We start from the raw sequence: 27,963 nt of genomic DNA, 5'->3' as shown, positions 1-27,963 counted from the left end.
CTGGTGATAGATAGCACAACATGTGGCCTGGGCCCATCAGATAGCACAAACCCAAAGTTATCCAACAAGGAGAGTAAAGTACCCCACACCCTCCACATCCCCTCACCCACCTCCCTACTCCCAAGGTTAATTCTGCATTGAAAAAACACACAACAGATGGGTGCTGTGAGAGTTTAAACACCATATCTCAAAGAAGATTATCTGCCCTAACACATTAAACAAGAAAGGGTAGAATCACGGAGAAGATAAAGTCAAAATCTGAGGTGAATTTCTATATAGATCAATGTTACCTTATTCCTTTTCCACCATAAAAGATGTTGCAGTGCTTTGCCACATGTTGAAGGATTTGACTCTTCTGGTGGCTTGGTCTGAAATCTAGTTCATTGGGATTATCCGGGTCTATTTATAAACCCAATGGCTGCAAACTTATAAATATAAGTGCTCTCACCTAGAAAAAAGAAGCCTCAGTTCCAGAGTAATTATAACATAGAAATGTTACCCTTGGTGTTCTGGCACCCTTAAGGTGGGTTAACTTCCAGCCTAGCTGAAGACTTGAGAGAAGGTGGGCCCCAAATGGTCCACTATCACCTAGAACTATAGGCCACGATTGCTAAACCCGCACTTTAGTACATCCTGAAAACCAGACACCGACACTGAGCTCACAATAGCAGAAATGATACAAATCATGATGAAGCAGGTTTTACTGAATAACCAGAGAAAACAACCCAAACCCACACAAAACCCACACAGTTAAGGTCCTAACTGTGACAAACCTAAAAACTGGGCTTTTTTCGTTTATTGGTTTGCTGGACAGGGTTTGAGGGCAAGTAAGAGAGAAGTCACAGCCACAGGTAACAGCAAATTACTTTTATTGCTATTGTTTTACCCCAGGCATTAAGCACTGTGGTTTGATAAAACCTGCTCCTCTTTTTTACTGGTGCTGTGTATGTTATCTCTCATTGAGAAGTGGTACAGACACAAGCCCAGTCAAAGACCCCACCACCCTGAAGTTAAGGGATGAGGCTAAAGGAGAGAGGAGGGAAAGATCAAACCACCTTGCATCTGAACTTGCCTTTACTATGAGCCCTTTCTAAAACCAATATCCTGCAGAGAAGACAAAGAAGATGGTCTCAGAATTATACAAAGACTTTTCCATTTACCTTTCCAAGTGAGAAGAGAGATTTCCATTCGTCCATTTTATAGACCAAGAAACTAAATTACAGTTATGACTTGCTATTGTAAAGTAGGGAGAGAAAGATTCATTTTTCTCTCCATTTTTTTCCATTTTCCATTTCCATCCATTTTTTTAAGTTTTCTTGTTTGTTTGTTTGTTTTTTAATTTATTTGAGAGAGAGAAAGAGAGAGAGAGAGAGAGAGAGAGAGAGAGAGAGTCTTAAGCAGACCCCACACTCAGTGCACAGCCCACATGGGGCTCAATCCCACAACCGTGGGATCATGACTTGAGCCGAAATCAAGAGTCAAATGCTCACCCAACTGAGCCACCCAGCAGCCTACTCATTCATTTTTTAAAAAGCCTCTTGCTATGAAAATTTCTTGAAGGAACATATGAATGAATGAATGGCCCATTATCCCATACTTGGGAGTTCAGTGGCTTACCTGATTCTGTTTAACTTACACAGAAAACATGTCAAGAGTTAGAAGAGGAACAATGCCACTCTCGAGTATACCCAAAGGAACAGAAAGCCAGGACTTGAATAGATAGATACATGTACGCCCGTGTTCACCGCAACATTATTCACAAGAACCAAAAGGTGGAAGGACCCAAGTGTCCGTAGACAAACGAATGGGAGGTGGGAGGGGGATGTGGCATATGCATACAATGAAATATGATTCAGCCATAAAAAAGAATGAAGTTGGATAACCTTAAAAGCATTATGCTTGAGTGACAGAAGCCAGAAACAAAAGCACAAATACGTATGATTTCATTTATTGGGAGTTACCTAGAATAGGCAGTCATAAATACAGCAAGTAGAACAGAGGTTACTGGGGGCAGGGAAGGGAGAATGGGGACTTAATGTTTATGGGTACAGAGTTTGTTTGGAGTGATGAAAAATTCTGGAAATGGATAGTAATGATGGTTACACAACATAATAGATGTAATTAATACCACTGAATTACATGCTTAGAGATTGTTTAAATATCCTCGGAACGTGAAAAACAGAACTACCACATGATCTGGCAATTCCACTTCTGTGTACATACCCAAAAGAATTGAAAGCAGGAACTTGAAAATATATCTGTACAGCCGGGTCCACAACGGCGTTATTCATGATAGCCAAAACGTAGAAGCAACCCACGTGTCTGACAGAGGAATGAATAAACAAAATGTGGACGATAACAGAATGGAAAGTTATTCAGCCTTAAGAAGGAAGGCAGTTTTGACACATGCTACAAAATGGATGGACCCTGAAGATGGTATGCTGAATGAAATAAGCCAGACACAAAGGGACGAATACTGTATGATTTCACCCATATGAGGTACCTACAAAAGTCAAGTTTATAGGGACAGAAAGTAGAAGAGTGGTCGCTTGGGGGTTGGGAAGAATAGGGAGTTATTGCTTACCAGGTACAGAGTTTCAGTTTTGCAGGATGAAAGAGTTCGGTGGGTGGACAGTGGACGGCAATGTGAACGTATTCAATGCCACTGGACTGTATACTTAAAACAGGCTGATGGCAAATTTTATGTTTTGTGTATTTTACCACAATTTTTAAAAATTTAAAAATGACCAAATAGTAAATTTTGTGTTATACATATTTTACCACAATTTTTGAAAACCAGGGGAGCCTGGGTGACTCAGTCGGTTGAGAGTCCGACTCTTGATCTCGTCTCAGGTCAGGAGCTCACGGTTCATGGGATGGAGCCCCGCATGGGGTTCTACACTGACAGCACAGAGCCTGCTTGGGATTCTCTCTGTCTCCCTCTCTCTCCCTTCTCGCGTGTGCATTCTCTCTCTCTCAAAATAAATAAATAAACTTAAAAAAAAAAACTAATATAAAAAACTATGGAATTGTACACTTTAAATAGGTGAGTTGCATGGTATGTGAATTAAACCTCAGTATAGCTGTTAAAGAAAAACAACCGGAGGAGAAAGGGACAGCCCCCACTGGGCTACCTGTCAGCTGTCACCCCTGCTGCAAAGCCAGCTGTCCAGCTCATCCACTTCTGGGTGCCTCACCCTCCTCCCTGTTCCAGACCACAGGGAGTAAGCTAGAAAAGAAGCACCAGGACGCTCCCTCCACAGTGTCTTCACTTATTTTCACAGCCTGACACACACAGGAAACCCAGGAAATGGCTTATGGAATGAGTGAGTGGGAAAAAGTGAACTTGATAAAAATGGCAATTGCATTCAATGACTTACTAAGTTCTCAATAGCACTGCACTGGGACTTTAAAAAAATACACCATTAAATACTGCTTGATACAAGCACACAAACACCAGAGAGAGTACAAGACCTAAAAGTACAGAGAAGTCACAGGACTTCAGAGTAGAGAAGAAATCGTATCTCGTTCATGATTTTTCCGTGTGCTTGCAGGAAGATGATCGATAATAACCCGCCCTCACATAAACAACTGGAGTATCTGGGTAAACGCTATGTGAGAACTTCTGGTTCTATTCTTACCTTTTTGTGTAAGCTTAAAATTCGGTAAAAGTTCCAAAAACAGAATAAGGGAAAAAAATATTAATCTGCCTTTGCATGGGATAGGAGTCCTTCCAGTGAAGACCATCATTAAAGGAGCTTTCTAGAAACTTCCAAGAGCAAAATCTGTGTCCCTGTGTAGAAAGAAGCAGGAAAAGTAGACTCCCTGTGAGGGATCTGAAAGGAAGGAGGGAACTTCTAGGAGGCTAGGAGCTAGAATGTTTGTTTGGGGCTGGGGATGCTCTAGAGATGGAAGAAGATAGCTGCAGGGTATGGTGCACCTGGTAGAGAAAGCTGGAGCCTCTCCATGCTGGTGTCCTTAGATAAACGCCAGAGATAAGAGAAGCCTGGGAAGTGCCCCGTCAACTGTGGCCACAGTAGAAACAGAGCAGAGCAGGAAAAGAAACACAAGGAATCTGGATTTGGGTTTGAGGGGAAAACGATATGCAATTATAGGTGACATAAATAATGTGATTAATTATATTGATGACTACTATACACATTGTCCTTAGCTTTTCTCCAGGCTTTTAACAGAACTGCCTGGTAAAAGCCTATACAGCCTCTGTCCAGCATTAAATTTAAGACAGATAGCAGATACATCTCATAACAGACCCTAAAAGTTTGCAGAGACTAGATCCAGGATCTGAGGCCTATTGTAAATTCCCAGCCCAAGGCATCTGGGCTTTTTTCTGAAATAAGCCAAACTTCCCAAAAGCACTGTCAGAAGCAAATATCAGCTACACTAGCATCACAGGGACATGGAATTTTAACAAAGTGTCTTTGTAGCTGAATGAAACAGAACCGAGTCTGGTTATTGTATTCTGTACCAAATGCTGTGAAGATAACAAATTTAAATTTCAGAAAGCCTTCGTCCAGTTTAGTGAATATAGTGTCTCTCTGATAAAGTGTACACTAAATATATTTTGGGGTAATTTTTAGAATATACATGTAAAACATATTTCCGAAAATACAACTGTGAGAACTGTTTTGCCACAGAGTCTAATAACAAGCAATTCAGCTTCTCTGGGCAACCAATTACCAGATTTTTGGCATTGTCTTGGCACATAAATGGTGCCGATGAAGTTGTTTCTGAGCTTGTCTTTTAAAACAATAAATCTTAAAAAAATAATAATAAAACAATAAATCTTAATGGAAAGTATCACCAGAGTGAGAGTTAATACTAAATATTCAAAAGTATAAAGATACGTATACGTTGTCATCCTTATAAAAGATAACATATTATTTTGTACATTATTAACTCCGGGGGAGAAAAAGATGTTATGTCTGCAATGATTCAACTAGGTGTGGCTCAAGCTGTGCCATGAATAAAACCAGCTCCTAATGGCCCAGAACAAAGACATGAGCAATCCAAATGTTATTTCTGAATGGATTTATGTTTTGGGGCAACAAACTTGCCTCCCTGATTCTGTTTTTCTAAGTCAAAATAAACTTCATAGAGCAAAGGCTGTAAGGCCACCCAGCCCCATTCTTCTCTGGGGCCAAGAAGTCCCTAGCTCTGATGAGAGGGAGAGGCCAGAAGCCACATTCCTACAATGACCCACAGCCCTGGCCACAATGGAGGGTTCTAAGGGTAAACATCAGACCCAATCCAGATCCCCACCCTGGGGGTTTTAGAGCTGGGCCTAAGAGAAGGACCGGTCCCTTCCCAAGTAGCTGGACTCTCGGAGTGCTGTCTCCAACCACGTAGACTGGGAGCAAAGAAAGGCAATATCCCGGTAGAGGAGGACCCAAAACTGAAGGAGAGCAAAGGTAAGGGAGAGATTCTTGAAGGCTGGGAAACCCCTCAACACACCCGGTGCCATCCCTGCCCTTGGGCTTGGGGAGACACTCTATGTCCTTATAATCCATTTCCCCTTTTTACTTAAATCACTTGAATTGAGTTTCTGTCCCTTGAAACCCAGACTCTAAATCAATACACAGAATTTCTAGCATTCACACCAAAGAAGCGGTCTCAAAATATTAGGAGTTGACACACTGGGTCTGAAATCTTGCAGCACAAAACAAATAACCATGGAACAGAAGAAAAAAAATGATACTTTTAATCCTAATCTTTAAACAATTACCCTGCTACTCAGTAGGGAAAGTCCTGGCTGAGCTAGATGACTGCTTGCATCTCACCTCGAATTTCTTCCGTAGGCCACTGACTCGCAGTCAGTTTTGCATTAGGGGACTTCCACACCTTGCTGTTGCACAAGAGTCCCCCAAATAAAATAATAGTTATTTGGACACCTAAATGTTTCCATAACACTAATATTCTGCCTTTAACAAAGAAAAAAGCAACTGCAACTTATAAAGGTTAAAAGTGCAAATTATAAATTTAAAAGTGGAACAGCTTCAAAGCTCTTTGAAACAATAACTAAACCCTCCTTAAAGTGCAGTGGCTTCAAAAACACAGATAAGCAGACCCGGAGCTCCACGGGGCCTGACAACACTCTAAAAGAATGGCAGGCATACTACTTAGTGAACTGACACGCATTTAAGTGGATTTGAAGATACTGTCATTCACACCGATTTTCCTTATACTGATTAATACATAGTAATCTTATTACACAGAACTGCGGAGACCAGATTTACAACTCTAAGAGAACTGTGTACCTTTTATTAGACAATATTTCAAAAGGCAAAAGATGTGCCAAAATCCCGGGGGGCGGGGGGGCTACCACTTCCAAGTACTTGTACATTACCTCTCCCAAAACCGTACATGACTAGCAAACCAAGAAAAATGTGAAATGGTGGCAACTTCAAAAACCTGGCCTTAGTGATTCAAACCCCCAGCTCAGCAGTACTGGATATCTTGACATAGGTACCGTGCAGGTCACAGAGCAGAGCCCGGGCTCTACCAGGCCAAGTGAAGAACCAGACGGGCCATCTGCTAGTGTCAGCAGCCCCAAGACCCCCTGCTCTAACACCACATCGCCCCTCCCCCACCCAGCTCCACATGTCCCGTAAGCCTAGGCCATTTACTGAGGGTGCCCCACACACCTTGGCCAAACACTCCCCAGCGGAGGCCTTAGAAGCACTCAGCATATTTCAACAAGGCTGAGGAATGAGGCAGAGCCAAGGAAAATGTTTGGGGTAGCAGCTCAACCCCTTGGAGGACCCATGGGTCACATGCGGCAGCGCCATGCCAGCCCCACTCTGGAGACACGTCTCTACCATCCAGGCCCTGACCGAAGACCACTTTGTGGGTAAACCCAAAGCGCACTTTGCAACTCTTACGTTCCTTCTCAGAAGCTTAGGACACCCTGGGACACCTCCTTCCTTGGCTTCTCTGACACCCCACCCTCCTGGTCTTACCATCTCTGGTCTATACCCCACCCTCTTACTTCTCTGGTCTACAGGTCCAGACACCCATGAGGTCTCCTCTTCCACTACTGGACCTGTAAAAGAGTGATGGGGCCACTTCTCCTTGCTGCCACACCCTTCGCCCTAGGGAATCACAGCTACTCCCACAGTTTCCAGGCATGTCCACAGGAAGCCTCAAATTTTAGGTAGGTCCACCACAATCAGAGATTCTGACTCCATATGTCTGGAGTGAAGCCTAAGAATTTGCATTTTTTTTAAATTTTTTTTTAATGTCTATTTATTTTTGAGACAGAGAGAGACAGAGCATGAACAGGGGAGGGTCAGAGAGAGAGGGAGACACAGAATCTGAAACAGGCTGTGGGCTCTGAGCTGTCAGCACAGAGTCCGATGCGGGGCTCGAACTCACGGACCGCGAGATCATGACCTGGGCCGAAGTCTGACGCTCAACCAACTGAGCCACCCAGGCGTCCCAAGAATTTGCATTTTTAATAAGAACCCTGAGTATTTGGATTCCTGAGCTCTGTATCAACTATCTACTTGATACAGCCATGTGCCTGGTCCGGGGACATCCTAGCAGGTCAGACTATATTCATGCTGAGGTCACCTTTCTTCTCTACCCTGCTCTCTCCTCCATCCACAGCTCCAGATGGGCCTACAGGCATCATCCTCAATTTCTCATCTAATGAATCACCAAACCCCACCACATTTTGTATTTTGAATTGTCTATGTCCTGTCACTCCCACTGCTATTTCCCTAGTTTAAACCATCCATGTCTGACATGTATTACTCAAACAGCCTCTTGATGTGCTCCCTGCCTCTGGTCTTGCCCCTTTTAAACCACTTTCGCCACAGCCAGACTAATTTTCCAAAAACACAGATCCAACTGTGTCCACCACCCTGTTTAAAATCCTTCAAGGACTCCCAAACAAACTTAGGATAACATTCACTTTTTAATGTAATACACATACCACAAAATTGCTTTGAAGTATACAATTCAGCGGGGTGCCTGTGTGGCTCAGCTGGTTAACCAGCCACCTCTTGACTTCAGCTCAGGTTATGGTCTCACGGATCATGGGATCCTGCCCTGACTTCACAGAGCCTGCTTGGGATTCTCTCTTTCCCTCTCTCTCTGCCCCTCCTCTACTTGCACTCTCTTTCTCAAAAGTAAACTTAAAAAAAAAAGTGTATAATTCAGTGATGCTAATATATCCCCAGGGTTGTGCAACCATCATAACAATCTAATATTCACCGTTCCAAAAAGATACCCTGCACCCATTAGCAGACACTCTCCCTTCGCCAGGACCTGGTAACCACTAATCTAGTTTCTGTTCCTGTGGATTTGCCTATTCTGGACATTCCAAAAAAAATGGAATCAAGCAATATGTGACCTTTTGTGTCTGGCTTCCTCCACTTAGCATGTTTTCAAGCTTCATCCATATTGAGGAGATATATCAGTATGTCACCTCTTTTTATAGCTAAATAATATTCCTCTGTGTGAATATACATTTTGTTTATCTATTCATCTGTTATGGACATTCGGGTTCTCTATTTTTGGGCAATTATTCATAATGCCACTATGAACCTCCATTGTGATATCTAATTTTATGTATCAGATTGACTGGACTACCAGATGCCCAGATATTTAGCTAAATATTATGTCTGGGTATGTCTGTGAGAGTGTTTGGGGATAAAATTAGAATTTGAATCAGTGGACTCAAGAAAGCAGTTCACCCTCTCCAGTCTGGGTGTGCATCGTCCAATTCGTTGACAATCTGAATAAGACAAAAAGGCCAAGGAAGGAAGAATTTGGTCCTTCCTGCCTCGTTTCTTAAGCTGGGACATCAATCTTCCTCTGCCCTTGGTGTTGCCGGTTCTCAAGCCTTCAGACTTGGACTGGATTATACCACTGGTGTTCCTGGGTCTCCAGTCTACAAATGGTAAAATGTGAGACTTTTCAGCCTCCATAATTGTGGGGGACAATTCCTTATAATAAATCTCCCGTTGCTTCTGCTTCTCTGGAGAATCCTGAGTAATACATCCACGTAAAAATTTTTGTGTGGACATATGTTCTCAATTCTCTTAGCTATATGCCTACAAGTGGAATAGCTGGTTCATAGAGTGACTCTATATTTAGCTTTTTGAAGACCTGACAACAAGGTCTTCAAACAAAAAAGTGCAAACACTTTTCCAAAGTGGCTGTGCCATTTTACATTCCCACCAGCAATGCATGAGGCTCAAATCTCTCCACATCCTCACCAATATGACAATAACAGAGAAGACTTATTGCCTGTCTTTATGTTACAGCCATCCTAGTATGTGTAAACTGGTATCTCACTGTGGTGTGGGTTTGTGTTTTTTTTTTTGTTTTTTTTTTTGAAAGTTTATTTTGAGAGAGATAGAAAGAGAACACAACAGGGAAGGGGCAGAGAGAGGGGTGACACAGGATCTGAAGTGGGCTCTGTACTGACTAGCAGAGAGCCCAATGGAGGGCTCAGACTCATGATCTGAGCCAAAGTCAGAAGCCCAACTGACTGAGCCACCCAAGTGCCCCTCACCATGGTTATGAGTTACATTTCCCCGAACAGATTTCTACAGTTGAGCAGAGCCATTTGTATATTTCCTTTAAAGAAATGTTTGTGTAGATTCTTTGTTCATTTTTTAAGTTCTATTTTAATTAAGCTTAAGAGTTCTTTATACATCTAGATGTAAGTCCCTTATCAGATAAACAACTTACATATCTTTTCTCTTATTGGTGTATTATCTTTTCTCTTTCTTCATTGTGTCCTTTAAAACACAAAAGTTTTCATTTTCATAATGTTCAATTTATCTATTTTTTTTCTTTTGTTGCTTGTGCTTTTAGTGTCATACCTAAGAAATTAATGCCTAATCCAAAGTCATGAAGATTTATAACCTATGTTCTTTTTCAAAGAGTTTTATAGTTTTAGATCTTACATTTAAGTCTATGATCAATCATAAGTTAGTTTTTACATATGGCATGACATTAGGACCCAACTTCATTCTTTTGCAACAGATATGCAGTTGTCCCAGCACTGTATGTTGAAAACACTGCTCTATCTCCGTTGAATGGTCTTGGCACTCTTGTCGAAAATCAATGTACTATAAATGTATCAATTTATTTCTGGACTCTCAATTCTAGTCCATTGAAATATATGTCTATCCTATGCCAGAATCACTCTATTTTGATTACTGTAGCTTTATAGTAAGTTTTAAAAGCAGCAAGTGTAAGTCTTCCAACTTTGTTCTTTTTTCAAAATTATTTTCACTATTCTGGGTTCCTTGCATTTCCATATGAATTTTAGGATCAGCTTATCAATACCCACAAAAAAGGATGCTAGAATTTTAACAGAAATTGTTTTAAATCTGTAGATAGATTTGTGAACTGGACATCTTAACAATATAAGTCTTCCAATCTACGAACACTGGATGTCCTTCCATTTATTTAGTATTCTTTCTTTTAACAATTTTTTTGGTAGACAAATCTTGCAATTTTTTTGTTAAATTCAGTTCCAAGTATTTTATTCTTTTTCATGCTATTGTAAAATGGAATTGCTTTCTTAATTTAATTTTTGGTTTATTCACTGCTAGTGTAGACAAACACAATTGATTTTTCTATATTAATCTTATGTCCTGAATCTTTGTTGAATTCCTAAGTTCACACATGCCCTAGACGGCCCTTTGTGTTGGGCTCCAACTTACCTCTTCAGAGCTCTCTCTTATCACCCTCATCTGGGACTATAGGCTTTGGTCATATTGACCAGCTTTTAGCTCCTGGATGATTCCATGCTTTTTCTTGCCTCCAGGCCTTTGCACACACTGTTCCCTAAGGTTAGAATAAAATATCTCCCTTTATCTGGCCCATTTCTTCTTATCATTCAGGTCTCAGCCTAGATGTCACTCCTTCTAGTCCAGAACAGGCATCTTTCCTATGTCATCACAGAACATCCCACATGTTTCTTTTCAGAATTCCTATCCCACTATGTTGGAACGGATTACCTGTTAATCTCCTGATCAAGGAAGGTCTGTGAGATCAAGCACCATATCTGTCCAATTTATAATTCTTTCCCAGCTTCTAGCCCAGTGGCTGCTATGTAACAGTAGTCAATGACTATTTATTACAGAACCTACCAAAAGCAACGTGTTATCTAGTCCAAGCTTCTACACCTTCCATTTTACATGTTAATCCTGCCTTACCTATAATAAAATAGCTAGTAGACAGATTAAAAAAAAAAGCCCAAGACAATTTATCTGTTTAAATGTTTATTTATTCTGAGACAGAGAGAGAACACCAAGCAGACTCCACCCTGTCAGCACAGAGCCCTACATGCAGCTCAATCCCATGAACCATGAGACCATGAGACCATGACCTGAGCAGAAATCAAGTCGGCTGCTTAACTGACTGAGCCACCCAGGCACCCCAGCCCAAGACAATTTAATTCCATGCCTTATAAAGATTTCTCAAAACAATTTAATCCCATGCCTTATAAGGATTTCTCAAGACAATTTAATCCTATGCCTTATAAGGATTTCTCACACTATCTTTATAAACTAAAATGGACTGAAAGTATGACTTACTGATAGCTGCTCTATAAATGTTTACTGAGATAAAGGGAGAAGTGTCATCCCACAAAACACCTAAGCATTTGTCAATATGGCAAAACATGGAGGGAATGGGAAGGTCAAGAAGATAATGCAAAAGGGCAGAAGCCAATGTACATTTCCTCTTCCCCCTCAAAAAATTGTTGTATTCTCCTGTATCTTCTCTTTTATATTTTCTTTATCTCTCTTACAGCCAAGTCTCTCAAAGATATCCTCTCTCCCTCCCTCACACACGCAAACACACACACACACACACACACACACCACTCACTAATATAAATCTATCTTCAGACTTCCTTCTTGCCCAGCACTCCTTCTCCTTGACTGACAAGATATGAAATACCCTGAGTTGACCAGCTTCTCAACTGACCACTACACAGTTTTCTAGCTCCAAACAAACTTGGAAATCATCAGGTCTAAAACCCATGGCAGAATGGAAGGCCAACCTCAAAGGTAAAAAGTCACCAGTGAACATGTGGCATGCAGGCAAGACAGCTTCCATGGAGAGTTTTCAGGAGGATCTTCCCTGACCCTGTCTCCACTCCCACAGCTGCCAGAAAACCCTGGTTTTCTCTCCTTCGCCACACTGCTCTAATTTTCCACGTCTAAGTCTTTCCAGCCCATTCCTGTACCATTCAGTTGCCCATAGGTGTTTTCTAATTTTCCTATAATAAACATGAACTGCTCCTGTAATAAGAGAGGCAAAAGTTAGTTCTTTTTAAAAAGAACCAACAAGTGATTCCCTAGGAGGTTATGACAAACCATCCTATAAATCTAATTTGGAAGAATTGGGAGTTTTTTTGTTTTTGTTTTGAGAGAGACAGAGAGAGAGAGAGAGGGAAAGAGCACGTGAGTGAGGGAAAGAGGCAGGGGTGGGGGGGAGACAGAGAAAGAAAGAGAGAGAGAGAGAGAGAGTATCCTAAGCATGCTCAACGTTCAACATAGAGCCCAACACAGGGCTCGATCCCACAACCCTAGGTTTATGACTTAAACCAACATCAAGAGTTGGACACTCAATCGACTGAGCCACCCACTTGCCCTAAGAATTTGCCTTTTTTATGTGATTTTTAAACCTAAAAATAAATATAACTTGGATAGAGTTTCAGTTCATTGACCCCTTGCAGGCAAACTTAGAATGACCTCATGAGAAACAGAATAATTGTTTCATTTTTCTAATCTGTCATGTGCTATAGATCTCTGTGTCTGACAAGTTTTTAAATCACAAAGCATAAACTTATAACCATCTTATTAAGCACCATAAATAAAAAGAAAAGCATTTGACTTGGCCGCAGTGACTGATTTCCTTCCCATCCCCTCAGATTCCTTAAAGACGCAGAAAGAATGAGGTGCATTTGTCTGCATTCTCTCCCCCAAGCCTTCTCCAACAGGATATCTCCATCCGCTGCTTGCTTTTTGTTCACTGCTCGTAACAGGAAAACTCGCTTTCCTGCTTTCTCAATACCAAATGGGTTAGTTCTGTGGGGGGGCGGGGGGGAACATCCCCTCAGAATCCACCCCAAGGCTACACAGAAGGCAAGAGAAACAAAAGCTGGTCCATTCTTTCCCCAAATATTCCATTGGCAGGCAGCCGAGGACCACGCCAGTTTGGTGGTTTAATATCCTGTCGCTTCCAGCAAAGCGGAAAAGATAGAAAAAATTATAAAATTGCCATCCCAGGATCCCAGAATTTGCTTTGCTGGTGTTAATATGTGTAGGGCATTCATCATGACACCACCTTTCACAGGAAAGGAAAAACAGCCACTGTCAGATAAGTTACACTGTTAAGAAAAGGCCTATGGAAAGGTGCATGGCTTTGAATACAAGGGGTCCAGGAAAAATATCAACAGAAGGAATCACTCTTCATGTTAGAAGAATTTTAATTTTTTTTTAATGTTTATTTTACTGAAAGAGAGCAGAGTGTGAATGGGGGAGGAGCAGAGAGAAGGAGACACAGAATCTGAAGCAGCTCCAGGCTCTGAGCTGTCAGCACAGAGCCTGACACAGGGCTCGAACCCACGAACTATGAGATCATGACCTGAGCTGAAGTCCGATGCTTAACTGACTGAACCACCCAGATGCCCACATGTTAGAAGAATTTTAAAGAAAGGTTCAGTAAACAGGGAAAAATCAACATTAAGGTTTGTGCAATACGTCTGTCTAGGCAGAGTCAAGGTGGGAAAGAACAGAGACCAATAAAGGATGAAAAGCAAGCTCAGAGCACAGAAGATGACATAACCCTATTCGTGTCCTGTGAGCCAAAGACGACACTACTGGTGATGGTCCCACAGCCCCTACTCAGGCTGCAGGAAGCCCCTGACCAGCCTCAAAGTCCCCAGCAGGGCGATATGCACATTCCTACTAAACACTGGGACTGGGCCTCACTCGAGTGTGGGCACCCTGTGTCCAAACACCATCCTCCAACCCGTAACTCCCCAGAGTCACAAGACTCTGTCTCAGTCATGCCCCTTTTCTTCAGGTGCTAAGATGAGATCCCACCTGCTCCTGGCCTGTGCACGCATCGTTCCCACTGCCCAAACCAAGCACTTGGAGTAAAACCTCCCCAACTACCATCTCCACAACCTACAACATGCCTTCTCAAACTCCCCGCAGTGAAGGTGCCCTTCCTCCCCCAACCTATCTGGGACCAATACTTTTATAAAATGCAAAAGAATAATAGTAACTACTAAATGAAATTTAAAAAAAGGAAAAAAAAAGATACACAAAATAAAAGTCCCAATTTTTTATTAGATTGAATAAAGCTGGCCTGTCAAATTGTTAAAGTTTCTACACCCTTATTCTCCTCTGTATATAGTTCATCACAGGTCAGCTATAAACGATTCACAGGCAAATCCCTGTCTGTGGGTATCACGTTGAGCTGCACTACCTTACAGTAAGAAACGGAGGTTCAACACCTTCACATTTTTGCTTCCTACTGTGTTTCTCTATTCTGAAGCCCCCCCACTGAGACCTGCAGATCTTCTTCCATTTAGGGTAAATTCTCCTTGTATCCTCCTCCTTTTTCTTTTATCATATGCCTTCACCAATGGGCTTCCTTCTGACCTTCACAAATCTCTTGGTCAAGGCTGGAAATAAAGACATGGGAATGATTCACAGAAATAGAAGTAGCAGATAAACTCTCTGGAAAGTAGAAGGAAGAAAACAACAGGTACTCATTCTCCTAAGGGATGGCTACAGTGGGAATCTGAATGGGAAAACAGTAACAGAGAGATGTGAAAAAAAATTAGTATTATCATTCACCATATTGACTAATAACCAGGTAACATAACAGCATTTAGATATCAAAGGGGGAAGATGGGATTTCAAAGAAAAGAGATCTATGGCCATAGGAAGGAAAGAAATCCAAGAAGAGGAAAACTGAGAACCTTTTTCCATCTATAATTTATCAATCCATGCAGTGACTTAGCTTGTATTTAGAAATGTTAGAGAAGCTCACCTCCAAAACTGAATTGGGGCCTTCTTGTACAAAGCAGCCACATTTTCTCTTACCTAAAACAAGTAAACTTTAGAACTCTGCACAAAGAGTGGTAAAATTAATTACCTGACTATCTTGACTCTAAATAATTATGATCCTACCATTTTTAAAGGCTTCTTTAATTTTTCCCTGAAAAGGGGAGATAGGAAAGTTCGTTCCAAAAAACTGATAGGAAGTCAGAATGTCAGGCTTGCAGACCATAGCAGAGAAGGCAGCTGGTTGGGGCCCCACGGTTAAACACACACTGATCATGACGGAGTATTTTAAAGAGGACTAGCTAGATAGATGGTTTTTAAAGCTGTCTGCTCTACCCTAAACACTCTAAAAAATGAAGGCCACTAACAGCTCACTGCTAATCCTTTTCTCTGGTGGTAGTTTATAATGCGAGATGAGATTCTCATCTGTCTGCAATGGTTTATCTGAAAGCAGGAGACCAGATAAATTTACACTCCCCTCAAGACCCACGTAAAAAGGAGGGTGTTCTCAGATTTCTGCATCACCACTTTCCTGGTCTCCCAGGGCTGAAACCTAAAGCTATATTTAATACCTCCAGCTTCTCAATCTCACCCAGCCAGGGAACACTAAGCTCACCTTAGTGTGGGGCAGAAGAAGATTATTGGTAAATATTTATTGAATAAATAAACAACCTAATCTAATCAGGTCTAAATACCCATCCAGTTTATCCCAAAATACTTCTTTTACACATCACCTTTTTACTTTATGCCCTTCTCATTACTTCCTGTCTAAATTATGGCAAAAGTCTCCTAAGTAATATCTAAGACCACAGCTCTCTGCCCCCATGCCCATCCATGTCCCAGCCTCTAGGCTCCAACCACACAGTCACCATATTCCTGCAGCAAAACTCTAATCAGGGCACCTTCCAGGTCAAAAACCCAAAACAAAGAATAAAGTCAATACTCCACGACCTGGCCCTTGTCCACCTTCTCCACACCATCCCGCGTGACCCAGATCCATATATCCCTAACTCTCTCTACACTTCACCAGTCTTAACTACTCACTGCTCCCCAGGTACAGCCCATGATTTCCTCTCCAGGAGCCTTCACCTGTGCAGGACCCTCTACCTACAACAATTCAAGTCTACTTTCAGCTCAAAATGCCATCTCCTTCATTAAGCGTTTTCTGATTGCCTAGACTAGGAGTACTCGCCTTCCTGAGGACTCTTTAAGGCTTTACTTATAACTCTCCAATGATACAATCTTCTATTTAAATGTGCATAAAGCTTATTTTGCAATCTTCTCTACCCTATTAGTGTGTCAACACCTTAGGATAGGATCTGCCTTACTCATCCTGGTTCCGCAAATCACTGAGGACAGTGGTTGGCACATGTAAGGACTCAAAAAACGTGCTCAACTAATTTGGTGCATATGTGAGATTAAAAATTTATCTATTCAGATATACATGGAAACACAGATGTGAAAGCATCTACAATATACCTGTGCATCCATATTTATCTGTCAATCAAATACTTGCTCATTTCTTTTCCCAGGGTATTATTAACATGATCGACACATATCCTTAATGGCAGGAAGCAAAATAATTAATTAAGATAAAACCAAACAAAAACCAAGCCCAAACCAAATGCAAGCACCTTCATATAAGAACCATTTTTAGTACTTTATGAACAGATGTTTCTTTGCACTTGAAATAGTGACCGGTACCTTACTATTTATGCTATCATTAGCCTAACTGCAATGAGCAGGATGTCACCTTGCTTCCAAAAACCCCCATGTTAAGTACTCAGTATCTTTTACAATCAGTAAAAACCCAGGTAACAGCGCCATGCAAATCTGTGTTCCATGGAGCCTAAAGATCCTAACGATTTTGCATAAAAAACTTAATTTTCTTTTCATGCACAGTTCTTAAAATCAACTCAGATTATTTTTAATCTGGAGCTTCACAAAAATTAGTTTCATTTTCAGTTCTGAAGAAAAGAGAGGCTTTACAGTTCTTGCACTATCAACTAGATAGTTGAAAACAAACTACTGTAATATACTACCATATTATTTAATATAAGTTTAAAATACTAATATGATACTGTTATTAAACTTCACACTACTTGTGGAGTTAAGTAAGGACATAATCAAGATCCAAATCCCTGCATGTTTGGGGTCTTTGCACCTAGGAGACACATTCTAGCTGCCCAAAGAAATTAATCTCATAAATGCCCTATTTTCCCTAGTTAGCCTCAAAGTAAATCACATGTATATAGCTAAAAAAATCTTAATTTTAGGACTCTCTGTAAGGTTAACAGCTACATTACCATAAAAACAAAAAGCCTTCCCTCCCACCTCTCTAGCCCACTCCTTTGAGCCCTAACCCACGATTCCCACTGCACCATTATCACTGATGTGAGTTTCCTCCACCCTCACCCAACAGCTTCATGAGGAAACAGTCTACCACCATGCTGCCACGAGCATGTACATCAAGCTTCAGGTTTCCTGGGTGTCACGGAAGCAGAGTAACAGATGTGGAGGTCCTGGTATATTTCTACTTCCCTAAAAGCTGACTTGAGTCTCAGCACCTTCCTGCAAATTTGATCTGCACTAGTCACAGCCTTCCTTCTTCCTTGCAGGAAGCCAGAGAGCCAAGAGGCAGAGGACTCCCAAAGGGGAACACCAACCCCAAAACTCCCCGGGTCTCATCTATGCTCCTCCTTCCCTCTAACACCCTTCTTGAAGACAAGGTCTGTGTCTTAATCAAATGTTTATCCTTCAGTGTTTGTTGAGTAAATGAACGACAGATAATAACCGGGGATCTACTGAACACTGAAGCGTAAGAACTTAAAAAACTGTACTAACACTGCATTTTTGTCTGCTAATGTCATCATTAAAAACTCAAAAATGACTCAAGATCTGCTAAGATCCTCACTGAAAGATAAACAAGCGGACAGTGAATCCTCAGGAGGCTCTAGGGCAAGATGCCCTAGCCTGATAATATGGAAGATGACAGGGAAGCCTGGAACAGAAAAGACTGGGCTCCATCAGGCCTCTGCCCCTCCCTTCTCAAAGGTCCCTGCGGATGGAAATGAGCTCCAGGCTGCACCAGGCCAGGCTCCAAACCTCAAGATCTGGTCAGAAAGAATCAGCTTAAATCCATTCTGGGCTGGTTAGTGCCTCCCCTACTGTACAGGTGACACAATGCAGGCCCTAGGCCAGGATACAAAGTTGTAAGTGTCACAGGCAGAACCCAGTTCTCCTGACAAGTAGTATACTGCTCACTGGAATATGCTGGGATATTATGGAGTAGGGCTGGTTTGGGACTTATTTCCCAGAATGGAGGATGTCCAAAACACCAAGACTCCATACTGTCAACAACAGAAATTGGGCTTCTTTATGACAATTTCTAACAAATGAAGCCACGGGAAAAGACAGCTGCGATTCTCTCAAATTCTAGAAGCTATTCTGAAATTCCTTTCCTCAAATGGAGCTCTCTATAATGTCTACCAAAGTAGCCTATCCTCACCACCCAACCTGTGGGGTATCCAGAGCCCGTAATCTTCACTCCTCCTTTCCAGCTTCGCAACTCCAGACCATGATAATTGATTTATAAAAAGTGACTGTCCCCAGTTCAAGAAACCATCATCTTCTACTGATCATCCCTCTTCTCCCTCACCTCCTCTTACACAGTACAGAAATCTCAACACCAATGTGTTTACTAAAGTTTGCCTGGATATATTAACTCTTCCAGGAGAAACTAATGCTGTGTCACCAATCTTTGCCTCTCTCAGTTTTGAGTGGTTTTAAGTTTTATGTTCCATTAAAAACTTGATGTGTTAATTGGTTTTTCACAAAATTACCTCCAGATAAGACAGTAAGGCACACGCATTCTTCAGTTTGGGAAAAAAAAAAAAAAAGAATCCTATAACAGTAGTTATTACTAATCTTCTAGAAAAAAAATAGCATTCTTTGAATTTTTCTTCAAAGAATAAAGAAAATCAAAATGGCTAAATTAATATATTAAAAGCCAGAGGAAAAAAATTGTAACCTACAAGATTAAATATTCTGCAAATTCTAGCTAGTATAATAGTTTATAAATGAGTCTAACATACTATAAATATTATGGCACCTCTGCTCTCACCATAGGAACTCTGCTTTCTACTTAAGAAAACAGCAATATGTTAGAATGACAGATTAAATAAATTCACTGAACAATTTTAAAAATGCAACTTTTCCTGCAACATTTCCAACTTGAACCAAAATGCCATTTATAGCTGAATATTTATTTTAGCCAAGGCAAAGCAGCCTGAAAGGTAAAATGACCTACATTAACAGACCTTATTCTACAGTAAAGAATTTTAGGTTAATAGGCCCAGGAAAGTCTTTTTCTCAAGCCAAATAAGATTTGAACCAAAGTACACATAAAACAATGATTTTCTATCCCTTAAATAACATTATTTGACTACTAAATTAATTCTTCATTCCTCAATAAGTTTCTATTGAGACCTTTTTTAAATTAATCTTGTAATTCTTGCCTTTTAATTCCTTCTCTCTTTCCTCCTAACCCCTTAACAGAAATGTAGAACTCCTTTCTTGGCTTGTAGAAAAATGAATGTCAATTTCACCTACCAACTGGCCTGAGACTGATGAAATATACAAGCAGAAAAAAAAAAAAAAAAAAAAAAAAAAGAAAAAAAGAAATATACAAGCAGAAGATCCATGGTGCAAATGGATGTATCATAGTCTGATATAATCTGATTATCATGGTCTGTAAAGATATTCAATGAAATGCAAGTGTAAACAGAGTAAACTCAATTATTTCCTGTGGTCAGTGGAAAGTACACTGGACCCAGAGTCAGTAAACTCAATTTTGTTCTTGTCTATAATACTAACTAGCTGTATGAGCACAGACTAATCGCTTAACCATGATAGATCTTAATCTTCTTCATCTGTAAAATTAGGAAACTGGACCAGATGACCTCAAAGATAACTTTCACCTCCAAAACAATATGATTTCATTTCCATGTCACAAATTTCTCCCAACCCAGAGAATTCATGGTACTTTCCTGAAAGGTGTTTGATGATTCAAGTTAACAATTTAAAAGTTCTAACATACTCGGGGCACCTGGCTGGCTCAGTCAGAATATGCAACTCTTGATCTTGGGGCCATGAGTTCAAGCCCCACATGGGGCATAGAGATTACTTTTAAAAATTTTAAATTTAAATTTAAAAAAAAGTTTTCAGGGGCGCCTGGGTGGCTCAGTTGGTTGAGAGTCCAACTTCAGCTCAGGTCATGATCTCACGGTTCATGGTTCAAGCCCTGCATCAGGCTCTGTGCTGACAGCTCAGAGCCTGGAGCCTGCTTCAGATTCTGTCTCCCATTCCCTCTGCCCCTCCCCCACTCATGCTCCCTCCCTCTCTCTCTCAAAAATAAATAAACATTAAAAAAAAAAAGTTTCCAAGAAACTCAAATTATATCATTCAGACAATCCCTGCCATGGAAAAACTGCTAAATATTAGTCAGATGACCTTAAGTGAGTCATTTGATTTCTCCTGTCTTCAGTTTCCTCATCAAAAAACAGAAGTAAAGTAACTATCCCTGTCTGACTGGATTTTCCGAAGGCTCAAGCAAGACAGTTTTTTGAAAGAATTTTATGAAACTGTCGAATGCAAAGTTTCACTATTTCACATGGGCCTTCTTCTATGAGCATTTAATGTAGGATCTTAAACTGATTGACAGGTTTTTTTGCTACCAAGATGCAAGTGTCTGTCTCACTTCAGGAGCACATTTTACATCAAGATACACACTTATTTAAGCACTAAGATACACACGTGCAATTTTCAGAGTCCTAATTTTATATGCAACACCAAAATTTTCCTCCTACGTTGATTGTGTTTTGTATTCCTTAATAGATTATTACTATCCATTTGTGAAAGTAATGCAATTAGGAAACAGAATATATAAAGAACAAACTATATGCCTACTTTTCATGTATTTCCTTCCAACATTTTTCTTAAACAGGCTATTTCTTACACAGTTGTGATCATACATATTTCCGTATTTTGCTTCTTTTTCCCCCAACATTGTAATTTTTCCATGTTATAAATTCTCCCTAAATGGCACTTTTAAGGGTCATATGATATTCTTACAGGTTGCTCTCATAAGTAATAAAAGCTTGTACTTACTGGGTATTTACTGTGTGCCAAACCCTACTCTAAGTGCTTTACATGCACGTGCTCACTTAATCATCACAAAGATCTACAAGACAAGGGCCGTCATAGTGTCCACTCTCAGGGTAAAGAGCCTTCTCAGCAGAGCTCGAGTTTCGAATGTCCGGAGCCCAAGTTCTTATCCGTTATATTCCACTGCATCCCTAGAAAGAACAATCCCCCATCAACATCATCTTGGTTATACTACCAACCTTTTCTATGTTCTAGAATTCAGGAACTAAACATCTGATATTTAACTTATTCCTGAAACAAAAGAGCATGGTTTATCATAGCATCTGTAAGGTCGTAAACCTTTCTCATGGACAAAATACTACCTCTACTTTTTTCAGTGAATCATTCTGTATAGACTGCTTATAATCTCTTTTTTAACTTAGCACAGTAAACATCTTTCCACAGAACATTACTATAGCCACACGACAGAACATGTATTTTCTGTCAAGACGAAACGTATGAAAATAGAGCATGTGAATCTCAAACTAAGAACATACAAGTTTCAGAATAAACTTGAGAATAAAGTGGTCAGTGGAGACCATAGGTAGTTTGTGGACATCAGCTTCCAGATTAACTCTCAGTGAATCTAGCTAACATTCAATAAATGTTAATCTATAATAAATAAATGGCCATGTCTCTAACACAAGCACTGGCCCAGCCTGCCTCCCAAAGTAGACACACCCAAGTACTATCTTGATGGTATTTATCCCTGCCAAATTCAAAGAAAGGAGGTGGGGGAGATTCAAACACACCATTTGGCATTAGAGTTCTGATCAGATAGTATGTTTCCTTGCTATCAACTCACTGATAAGCACTCAAGGAGTCTGTTAGAGAAAAAGTGCCAGAGATGTAAAAGAAACAGAAACAACTTCACCATCCACGTACTTCTGCATGGTTTGCAAGACTCAGATTCAACTGAATGGAAGGCACTTCCAGTAGTTTTTATTGGTTGTATTTTTGTTTTATTTTGTTTTGTTTTCAGATCAGTTAGCTAATAAATAGCTAATACAAGAATTAGATCAGTGTGTTATTTTATACACTGAAGCTCTAAAGAGTTGGTGAAGATAAACTGTCCTAAAAAAGAAAATTAATCTGATTTGTACCAAAATGTGTGGCTGCTTTCAAAAACTATGCAGAGATCATGCAGATTTACTGACAACCTGACCAGTTTTTTTCTAAACTAAAACAAACACAGGGCCAGCCCCAAAGTGATATTCTTACGTGCAAGAAGATAACCAAATCTGTCAGGTGGCAATGAAAAATTAATGACATAACGGAACTGAGCATTAGGAAAATTAATCTGGCAGAGGGAGATGGGCTAGAATGAAGTAAATAGAAATGGGTACAGGGAAGTGAGATTAAGGGCAAGGGGGAATCAAAAAAAAAAAAAAGATGAAAAACTGAAAGCGTAAGATGTAGTCTTCAGGATTCATTTATTCACACGTAAAATATTGGTCGAAGCCCCGCTATCTGCCAGGCCCTGGAGAAACTGTGGTCAACAAACAGTTCAGTGAGGGAAACAGACATTAAACAAACGTACACACAAATAAATATCTAAATTGTGCTAAGCGGAACAGAGGAAAAGAACAGGCAAGGCCTGTTCGGGTTTGGGTGGGTAGGCAAGGCCTCTGTGAGGCAAGGGCATGTAAGTACAGTTCCAGAAACCTAGGGGAGTGGCCTGGCAGATGAGGAAAGAGGCAAGAGGTGATTATTATCCCAGGCAGAGGTAAGCACTCCTGCCAAGGTCCTGGGGTATGAGAGAGCCTGGCATCCGGAGAACGTTAAAGCCGAGCCAGTGAGCAACGGCAGAGTGGTGCCTGACAAGGAGAGCACCTTACAGTCCAAGCTCCTATTCCAAGGGCAGTGGGAAGCACTGTTGTGTTAAGGATTCAGAAAAAGCCTTAAGGATAGAGGAAGAAAGGCAGCAAGGAGACCAGATAGGAGGGACTATGGCGGGGACCAATGGAAGGGCAGGAGACAGAGGGAAGGGGACAATAGGTCACAGCAGTCAGGAGTGCAGCTCACCAAAGATCTTAGCTCTCCTTCCAGGCACATAGATAAGAATGGACTTCCCAGCTCTTGGAGCTAGGTGTGGCCAATGGACCGGAAGCAAAAGTGTGTGGAAGAGTAAGAGTCTATGAGGGAGTCCCCACACTCTTTCCCCCCAACAAGGACACACCATATTCAAGATGGTGGCTGTCCCCAACCCAGGTCCCAGGATGTGGATAACATGGCCCCAGCCATCCTCAACAGACAGGCAGCACTGGGAGGGAAAAAAAACCCTTCTGAGCCACTAAGGTTTGAGACTCATTCGCCCACACAGAAGCAGAAATAGGACATAATGGATGCAGTGATGACGGAAAGAGGAAGGCAAAAGGAGATGAAAAGAAGAGATAAAGGAGGAATGAGAGAGTTCAAAGTCGGTGGCCATGACACTAATGCCTATTGCTAAGGAAAAGAACGCAAAGAGGATGGCTGGTTTGGGATGAAAAGTGGCATTATGTTTCACTGATGCTGAACATAAGGGACTGGTAGGACAGCCAAGTACACGTGTCAGACAGGTCCAAGTACACATGGACAAGCAGGTCTAAGCTGGGGAAACTGAGATAAAGATTCAGAAGTCCAAGTGAAGGTGGAGAGCTCCCTTCAGAGTAAAGAGCAGAGATTAAATGCCATGAGCCAATGGTGGAGAAGGGACCCGTCAGGAATGCCCCCAGGTGTCTGGGTAGCAAGGGGACAGAGTGAAGACTGGAGCATGGAAGAGAACCAGAGAAGGGGAAGGAGGGGGGCTGAACGGCATCAAATGCTGCGGGCCAACAAGTTGAGAGGCCACCCCACACCAAGGACAAGTCAGACTTCAAGGGCGCAATCCAAGGTTACACCATGCTTAGTAGCAAAGAGGTACTAGAACCCAAACAGCCGGGCCCAAGCCCCTGAACTTAAACACAAGCCTCCCTGCCTTCCAGTGATGCAATGGAAAAATTTTCTCAACAATATTCTTCTAAAACAAAACATAATGGTATCATAAATATTCCACATTCCACAACTTATTTAGATTACTGTCAAGATCTTTCGATAGTTTGCAGTTGGTCGGTATTTTACATTTTCTGCCCTGAGCAGTCAGCACTGTGACTTCAGACACTGAACTTAAATGCACATTTCAGGTTGATCCTCAGGAGAAATTCCCACAGTTATAAGTACTGGACCAAAAAAAGGGAGTGTGTTAAAGTTTTTGATATGAAGCTCAAATGCAAAAAGATTATACCATTCATCATGTCATAAAATCCAGGAGGCACAATTCTCACTAAATGCTATGCAAATGAGAGTCCCCAGAGTTGGGGACAGGGTAGTCCTGCAAACAGGAGTTCACCCATCCTTGCAAATGTCTTTTCTATCTTGGCAAATTTGCAAATTTATCAGGCAAAAATGGCATCTTGTTTTGATTAATGTTTCTCTAGTTATTAGCAACGTTGAACATTTTTGTCTGCTCCTTATTGGCTAATTATACTCCTTTCTTTGAGAAATTGTGTATTAATGTCCTTTCCTATTTTTCTACTGGAGTGTTTTTCTTTTTGTAATTGATTTACAAGAACTCTCAATATATTTTTAAAAACATAATACTATTAGATATGGATATAGATAAATAAAGTGCTTAGTGTTTCTAAGCTTATGACTTTTTATTTTATTTTGTTTTATTTATTTGGGGAGGTGGGCAGAGAGAGGGAATCTTAAGCAGACTCCATACTCAGTGCAGAGCCCAACCCGGGGTTTGATCCCATGACCCTGGATGATGGCCTGAATGAAAATCAAGAGTGGGATGCTCAACTGACTGAGCCACCCAGGCACTCCTTTAAAAAAAATTTCTTTTTCATTTTATTTTAGGGAGAGAGAGAGAGAGAGCGCACAGAACTTATTTTCTTTATATTTTGGGCGTCTCTATATGGACAGCATGGATTTTTCTTAGAAAGAGAAAGAGTGAGAGCAGGAGAGAGAGACAGAGGGAAGTGAGAGAGAATCCTAAGCAGGCTCCACATTCAGTGCAGAGTCTGACATGGGGCTCGATCCCGTGACCCTGGGATCATGACCTGAGCTGAAATCAAGTCGGAGGCAGCTTAATGACTTTTAAATTTATAGTACTTGTTACACATAGAACAGAGGTTTGAGTGTTCACATGGGAAGGCAATAGGAAGAGTGGTTAGGAACACATGGTCTGAAGCCACAGTGCCCAGGTTCAAGACCCAGGCCCTCCACTTACAGCCGGGTCACCTTGTGACTCACCCTCCCACATGTAAAGCTCTAACGTATATCCTAGGACATAGTAAGTGCTCAATAAATGCTGGATGCGGATATATTTAGTCAAGATAACATGACCTTACTTCTTACTTTATTAACATAACATGACCTTACTTCTGTTAAACATATTAAGTGATTTAAATACCTTATTTGATCTTTATTTTAAAAACTAAGATAATAATATCTAGTAATCCGAACTCTCAGATGAGCAAACTGAGGCTTAGGTGAAGTAACCTACTCCAAGGCCTCAGCTCACCAGTGGCAAAGCCACAGCTCACTTCATAAACGCAGACAAAACTGGTTTTTCCCTTTACTTTAATGCCTCTCCACCCTTACATGATTATTCATCAATGTTTTGTGCTGCTTCTTTTATTTATTTCACATTCAACTCTTATATTTAGTTATAATTTATTTTAGTATAAAAGGCAGGGCCCCAACACTGTTTCTTTGCAACACCATTTACTGAATGGAGCGCACTCACCACATTTGACTACTCCTTCCATGATACCCTAAATGATTACACACACTGAGTCCTATTTCTGGGTTTTCTCTTCATGCCACAGACCTTTCTCCCTGTCCTTGGGCATGACATAAAACCATCACATTATTTACCCCCAAGGTTACACTTAGGAAAAGATGTCTCTAAGAAGCATATATTCAGGGACGCCTGGGTGGCACGGTCGGTTGAGCGTCCTACTTTTGATTTCAGCTCAGGTCATGATCTCACAGTTTGTGAGTTCGAGCCCTGCACTGGGCTCTGCACTAACAGTGCGGAGCCTGCTTGGGATTCTCTGTCTTCTTCTCTGTCTACCTTTCCCCTGCTCACCTTCTCACTCTCCCTCAAAAATAAATAAATTAAAATAAAATAAACCTAAATAGGTTTCAAAGAGACAAGGGAAAAAAAATATATATATTTTGTGATGTACTCTCAGCCAATCATTGAAATTGTTCTCCAAATTAGCAAACGTACCTCTCAAAATTTCTCCCCCTTCCTCCTAAAACTTGTCCCTCTTTGTCTAAGCTGCTGCTTGCTCCTTCTTGGCCTAGCCGGGCATTCCAAGCATTTGTTCAATCTCTCATTCTTTTCTAGGAAAAAAGTCCCCCTCATCTCTGCCTCTTCCAGGTCCTGTTTAGTTCCTCAGAACACTTTCCCACGTGCACCAGTTCCGCCATCTCATCTTCCTCTATGCGCTGAACCAACCATTTGACCTTTTAAATGTGCTCCCTTGTACTGTGATCCACCTTTCTGTGGACTACTGACCTGTCCACCTGTTTAGATCATAAACCCCCAGGGCGAGGGCTCGCTCTAACACAGCAGCGTATCTCCACCAGTCAGCAAACAGTCCTAGCACAGAGAAGGCCCTCAATCCACGTGGAGAAAAATTTTACAATTCCTTCCCTCCCTTTTCAAACTCAAGGCATTACTAATGCCCTCCTGTCTCCTAATATTCAAATGGACTAGAAACCAAAGAAATAGAACCTGTTGTTGATTATCTACTTAGAGATGGGCCTCCACCCTACTTCCTGTGTTTGGGGACATTTCTGTTTGTTAGGACTCCACCAGAGGGTGGAGAAAGACAGTGAGGTGATGCTCAGGCCAGTTCAGTTGCCGATTTACTAACATATCTGATTTGAAATTACAGCCAAAATGAGGTTTTACCTTACCTGAGGATTTCAAAGACCACCACCACTCGGGTCTCACGTTACCTGAGATAATACTGGAACTTTGAGCTGACTGACCTAAGAGGGTGAGGAAGGCCTCAAGCACATATTCCAGGAGAGAATCATCCCACACCTTCTGTCCATCCTCTGCCAGTTACACAAAGGAAAATTTAGTGACCTGACTTGGTTTCATTTCATTTCATACTGCTGGATGAAGGGCATGGAATAGTATCACTAGCAGGGGCTTGACATGGAAGGAGAGTTTGAAGCTGAACATACAGAGATAAGATCAATAAGGAAGTTGGCAGCCAGGTGACCCAGGCAGGCATCAATACCCAAGTTCATATACCTGGTAAACCCACACAAAGGCCCATGTCACAATATTTACACAAATCTTTCAGAGAAAGGATATTTTTAGGCCTTGGGTGATACAGTCCGTTAGATCTAGGCCATTATGATGCTATCTTTAATAAATCTGAAAGACTCAAGCAAGGTAAAATGCTTTCAGGAGCTCCAAAAGCAATCACAACTCAGCCTGTCTCGGGGAAGGTTTTCTTCTGAGCTTGCATATATTTTGAATGTACTGCCCTGCCTTCCCAACTATTCTAAATCATGGAAAACTAATTCTGGAATTGTGAGGACTCTTCCTTCATTAGCCAAACTCATAAATTACTTTTCCCACAACCAAGACGATTACTAGCAATACATCTACTACTCATAAAAAGCAACTTAG

At 41.1% G+C, this 27,963-nt stretch overlaps 1 protein-coding gene and 1 long non-coding RNA gene across 7 annotated transcripts in view; both read right to left on the bottom strand.

Moving 5' to 3' along the window:
• Positions 1 to 27,963, bottom strand: part of DOCK9 (dedicator of cytokinesis 9) — a 290,719-nt gene that overhangs the window by 258,453 nt on the left and 4,303 nt on the right. The window lies entirely within an intron of this gene.
• On the bottom strand, positions 14,329 to 18,932 carry LOC132681889 (uncharacterized). Its single transcript, XR_009611298.3, has 2 exons — positions 15,058 to 18,932; positions 14,329 to 14,686 (listed from the first exon to the last, which is right to left on the bottom strand). It is a non-coding gene; the product is annotated as an uncharacterized LOC132681889 (long non-coding RNA).

This window comes from Panthera onca, chromosome A1, assembly GCF_046562875.1.
Source record: "Panthera onca isolate mPanOnc1 chromosome A1, mPanOnc1 haplotype 2, whole genome shotgun sequence".
Taxonomy (NCBI): Eukaryota; Metazoa; Chordata; class Mammalia; order Carnivora; family Felidae; genus Panthera; species Panthera onca.
This window is presented reverse-complemented; position numbering and strand designations above follow the sequence as displayed.